General features: G+C 32.6%; 1 non-coding gene across 1 annotated transcript; it reads right to left on the reverse strand.

Annotated features, from left to right (window-relative positions):
* Positions 1 to 4,633: 4,633 nt before the first annotated feature.
* On the reverse strand, positions 4,634 to 4,765 carry LOC126007828 (small nucleolar RNA SNORA51). Its single transcript, XR_007495309.1, has one exon. It is a non-coding gene; the product is annotated as a small nucleolar RNA SNORA51 (small nucleolar RNA).
* Positions 4,766 to 6,067: the final 1,302 nt, after the last annotated feature.

The raw sequence follows: 6,067 nt of genomic DNA on the forward strand, positions 1-6,067 counted from the left end.
TTTATGTTAATATTAACATCTTTGTCTTTTTGTAAATTCTCACTAAATTTATTTACAAACAGCAGCAGAGTGGCATTTTGAAGCAATAACTCTGATAATGTTCTTTTACAGCTTACATTCCTTTAGTGCTATTTAGTTTTGTTGTTTGTTTTTCTTAGCATATAAACACAAAGGGTTAAGTAATCTTGAAACTTAAAATATTCTGGATCCTGCCTACTTGTCATTTTCTGCATGTTTATTATGTTGAAGCTGCATCAACCTTCCTTTATTTCTCCATAAACAAAGCTCTGTCCCAAATCAAGTACTTTGCACAGTCCTTTCTCCTTCTTGACTCAGTTCATATTTAGCCTGAGAGCACTTTTTATTTATTTGCTAATATAAATTCTTAACTTTAATTGTAACTGATTTTTTTTCTTTATGGGGTAAAGGCCTCTCAAGAAGAATACAGGAGGTACAGGACATTTATCCCACTTATTCTCAATCAACCAAGCTAAAGAATCCATGTCAGGGCCCAAGGATGCAGTGCTGTTCAGGCCTTTTTAGCATATTTTACTGGGGCCATACAGAGGCTGTTCAGGCCTTTTTAGCATATTTTACTGGGGCCATACAGAGGCTGCGTACCACTTTGCCAAAGTGGTACGCAGCAATCCTCCCATGAGTCCAGGACTGCATCAGGAGATGTCAAAGCACCATAAGGATATAAGGATCAAATCAGAGTTAGGTTACCTCTATAAGATCAAAAAGCCTTTATAAGATCTCTCAAATTTAACATGCTTCAATTTTGTAATGTTTCTATCCTCTTTTACTTACCGTATTTTTCGTACCATTAGACGAACTTCTTTACCCCCAAAAGATGGGGTAATATCTGTGCGTCCTAAAGTGTAAATGCCAACTGGAGTTGAAGCCTGAGTGCAGGGGAGGAGAGTTTATACTAACCACTTGATATCCGCGGTGTTATGCCTACTTTACGGCACAGACATACCACATATTACAAGCAATCAAGTCATTTATTCTGTTATAATTTATTAAATATTTTAGTACAGCATTTGCTTTAGAATATTTTTCTCCTGTTTTTATTTATTTATTTTTTGCCTCTTCTAAAAACTATGTGCATCTTATGGTAATGTCAGGTTCTTCTTATAGAGTGAACGTAATTATAGAGTACTTTTTGGTGCCAGGTATTTAAACCCACTTTTGTAGGTGGCAAGGCAAATGCCATAACTTTCTACTACCTTCTTGATGCTGAATCTTTTATAATATAACTTTCAGTTGAACAGGGGACATGCCTTGTTTCTTCATTTATTTTCAATTGTGTATACATATATATTTTATTTTATATATACATATAAATGTATTTTAAAATTATTTAATGGAATAAATGAATTAATTTTTATTAAGTGTCTTAAAAAGTTTGTGGAAGCAGTAAAATTTGAAACATATTTTGGAAAATAGAAAAAACAGAGATAAAATTTTCACATAAAAATCTGGGGTAAATATAGAGTAAAATGTGCTAAGGGTATAATGATTTATATTTTACATAAAATAATTATTTATAGTTGCCATCCTAGAAAAGCAGACTGGAAAAAAAAGTTTGAATGTTGAGATGGGAAGTATATCAATTTTTTTTATTTATTTCCTTTTTTTGGTTTTCTGGGTCACACCAGGTGGTGCTCAGGGATTACGGATTACTCCTGGCTCTGCATTCAAATCGCTCCTGGCTTGGGAACCATATGGGATGCCTGGGATCAAACCTGTGTCCATTCTGTTCAGCTGCGTGCAAGGCAAATGCCCCACCACTGTGCTACTACTCTGGCCCAAAAATATATAAATATGAAAGATTTTATTAATGTGTTTTTCTTAGAGCCTTTCATGTGTTTTAATTATTGTAACTCTTTGTGGATTATTGAGAAAAGAATGTAAGGGAAATTCTTGATTAAAATCTCATAAGACTCACTCACTTGTGTCGCTCCCTTTGAGTATAAGCAGGATTTGTGACTTGTTTTTAATCAATGTAATTCAACAATGATGATAAAATGGCATTTTCATGATTATTGTACATAAAATTGTACATCATACAATAATACATACATTCTTTCTGGCTTTAATAAATAACAAACCAGGTAAGAGAAGTTTTTGTGACAAGGAACAGAAAATGGTCTCTGAAGAGAACCAACAATGAATTGAGGTATTATCTTACATAGCCAAATTCTGCCAAGTAATAGAAGAGAATCCATTCCTAGTAGATTCTTTGAATTGCAGAATCCTGAGTGATATTTGGTTATAGTGTTGAATGACATTCTGCTACAAAATGCTCAGATTCTTTATCCACAGAAACTGAGTTATTAATGATATATTGTTGCAGTCTCAAAGTTTGTCATAATGTTTGTATATAATTATTACTAAGTAAATTAATTTTTTGTAATAGAAACTAATGAGTATTAAGTGATTGTGGCTCATTAAAAATAAAACTCCTAGTAACCAATACCTCAAAATATTACTGTATTTGAATATAGTGTAACCCTGCAAACACCTAGATCAGACTTTGAGCCTTGAGAACTATAAAAGGTAAACATCTGATTTTTTAAAGCACTTGATGCTATAAAACCTCTAAGAAACAAATATAAAAGTATTATATCTTTTAAAATCTATTTTATAAGTCATAATATATTAATATATAAAAACTAGTATACTCAGAAATACACAGTTTTAAAAGACATTGTTATGAGCAATTAAAATGAAAAGTTGTTGAACTAGTCAAGGAAATTTTAAATAAAAAATTAAAAACTAAGTAGGAAATTTAAAAAATATTAATTATATATTTTCTCGATAATACATAATATTTATATCCAGAATAAGATTACAATATTTCACAATAAGGTTACACTTTCTTCACTAATTTTTCTACTTGGTATTGTGAAAGAAAATATTATTATCCATAATTCTGATATATACTCAGCATATTTGTCAAGAGACTCATAATTAATAAAGGATAAGTTTAAGAAAATGTAACATATATAAATATGGGAAATATAATGAAGTAAAGCCAATGTATGTAGTAAGAAAGAATTTTATAGAGACATTTACAAGTGTATAAAACTAGGACCAGAAAAATATAAAGTGTAATCAATTATTATTCAAGAGATTATTTACTATGCTTGGCAATATCATTCACTAGTCTGATATTTAGAGAAGCTTGATGAAAATTGTTGCAACTGGAGCTTGTTTCTTTTTCATTTTAGTTCAGAGCAAGTTTGCACATTCTCTTAGGTATAATAAATGTCAAAATATTCCTGGGTGGTTTGTAGACAACGAATGTAGTTTACCAAGTTATAGTTGTGAAATCTGGCTTCTTGAACAGCTTTCAAAAACTTTGATTACCTAATTCTAGCTGGGTGAATTTGGAATAATTTGAAAAGTTGTCATTACTGCTGAAAGGTTTCTCTTCATCTTTATTTGTTTCATTTTTTGTTTGGGGGGACACAATTGAAGGCTCTTGGGGATTGCTCCTGGTTCTGCACTCAGAAATTACTCCTGGCAAACTGGGAGGACCATATAGGATGCTCTGGATCCTCTCATCAACTTCTTGATAAGTATATTTTCCTTCTTAATGATTTAATCTTAATGTATAATCTTTATATATCATACTCTGAGGTACTCTTTGTTGACTTCTAATTGACCTCCATTCTTGATTGTCTACTGGAATAAATTTGTATCTTAATTTATGGTATTTTTAATCAAGGAAAGATACTTAAACTTTTAAACCCTATTTGAGGATATTTTCATTTCATGTTAATTTTTTTACTTTTATTTCTTTATACTTCATTGATAAATTGCATCATATAGTTGACATAATTGACTTCAATACATTTGTTTCCAGATAAGTGAGAGAGAAATTATTTTAAAAATAGAAAGATTAAAAAAAAGGACAAGAATGTTTAAATGAATAAAGAATGAAAAGAAACAGTAGAAAGCACATTTGCAAAAATTATTGTATCTCCAATGGAGTTATTCATATAATAGCAGAAGGTTTAGTAAACTCTTGTTGTTAGCTGTCCATTCTGTTAAATTATTTTCCTATAGTGATAAAAGCATCAAATAAATGAAATTATCTAGCACTATTACTAATAATATGTTTTTGTAAGTGTTTCTCTCAGTTGTCAGAGGCCTCATGGAAAAAAACAAGGATGCGGATAAGGGTACTCCCACACATCAAAGTCTATGGAGCGGCCCCTGCGTCAATATGGTAACAGTATTTGTGTGTATGATTACAGTTGAGAGGCCCCTTGGCAGAAAGAAGATATGGGGGGAGGATGCCCGCACTTGCTTCAAAAGCTCTGGCAATATCAGCCTCAAATCCGGCATACTTTAGTATTCCCAAAGAAATCATAGAGGGACAGAGAGGCGAGGCCGTCAATAAAACTGATTCTGAGTGATTGGTAAAAAGCATGACTTTGGCAGGGCAGGTGTTGGGCTCAACCTCTCCTCTCCAGAGTGCCAGTTTTTCTGCTGCATTGCCAGTGTACCCATGATTTTTCATGGCTTGTTTACATCTAGTTCAAGAAAAAAATGAGTTATGTATGGATCTGGCTAAGTGAGAAAAATTTTTTTCAATTTTATTTATTCATCTATTTATTTTTGTCCCCCAATTTACAATACAGACCAGGCAAAGGGCATGGGTTGAGGTGTATATAGGGGTATTTACTGTACCTCCTCTTTCTATACAGTCAGTGTAAAGAACACAGCCTGTGGTAAGAATTGGGAGGCCTTATCTTTTCTTTTCTATCTTTTTTATTATATTTTATTTATTTTTTATTTAAATAAAAATATATATACACACACACACACATATATATATATATATATGTATGTATGTATTAAATCCTTCACCAGTACAACATTCCCATGACCAATATCCCAAGTGTCCTTCTTCCTCACCCCACACAGGCCTATACTCTAGACAGGCTTTCTACTTCCCTCATTCAGTCACATTTTGTTATGTTAGTTCTCAGTGTAATTATTTCTGTGACTGCACTAAACGATCCCTGTGGTGAACTTCATGTCAGGAACTGTATCCTCCAGTCCTCCTCTATTTTGTCTCTGAGAATCATTACACAAATGTTTTTCATTTTTCTCAAAACCCATAGATGAGTGAGACCATTCTGTGTTTATCTCTCTCCCTCTGACTTATTTCACTCAGCATAATAGATTCCATATACATCCATGTATAGGAAAATTTCATGACTTCATCTCTTCTGATGGCTGCATAATATCCTATTGTGTATATGTACCATAGTTTCTTTAACCATGGGGAGAAGAAATGAACAGACACTTTGACTAAAAAGAAATACAAATAGCTAAAAGGCACATGAAAAAATGCTCCACATCACTAATCATCAGGAAGATGCAAATCAAAACAACTATGAGGTACCATCTCACACCACAGAGACTGGCACACATCAGAAAGAATGAGAACAAGCAGTGCTGGCAGGGATGTGGAGAGAAAGGAACTCTTATTCACTGCTGGTGGGAATGCCATCTGGTCCAACCTTTGTGGAAAGCGATATGGAGATTTCTCCAAAAGCTGGAAGTTGAGCTCCCATACGATCCAGCTATACCACTCCTAGGGATATATCCTAGGAACACAAAAATACAATACAAAAATCCCTTTCTCACATCTATATTCATTGCAGCATTGTTTACAATAGCCAGACTCTGGAAACAGCCTAGATGCCCCTCAATAGATGAATGGTTAAAGAAACTATGGTACATATACACTTTTTTCAATTTTAATTAAATCTTAAATTACTCACATAAGGTTTCTCTGGTTACCACTTTCAATATTTACCATAGTTACTAGTTATCTAGTTATCAAATCCAAAAGAGTTTTTTATGAAAATTACATTTAGTGTCTAGGTCTTTTGCATTTCTCGATTATTTGATATTTTTATCCTTTTCTTCCTTTACTTTATATGATAATGCTTCCTTAGTTCTCCACTTATAACTTTAATTAAAGATTTTCTATATTCATGGTAAGATGCTCTTGCTCATCAAGTCTCTTATAACTAAC

Source organism: Suncus etruscus, chromosome 4 (genome assembly GCF_024139225.1).
Source record: "Suncus etruscus isolate mSunEtr1 chromosome 4, mSunEtr1.pri.cur, whole genome shotgun sequence".
NCBI lineage: Eukaryota > Metazoa > Chordata > Mammalia > Eulipotyphla > Soricidae > Suncus > Suncus etruscus.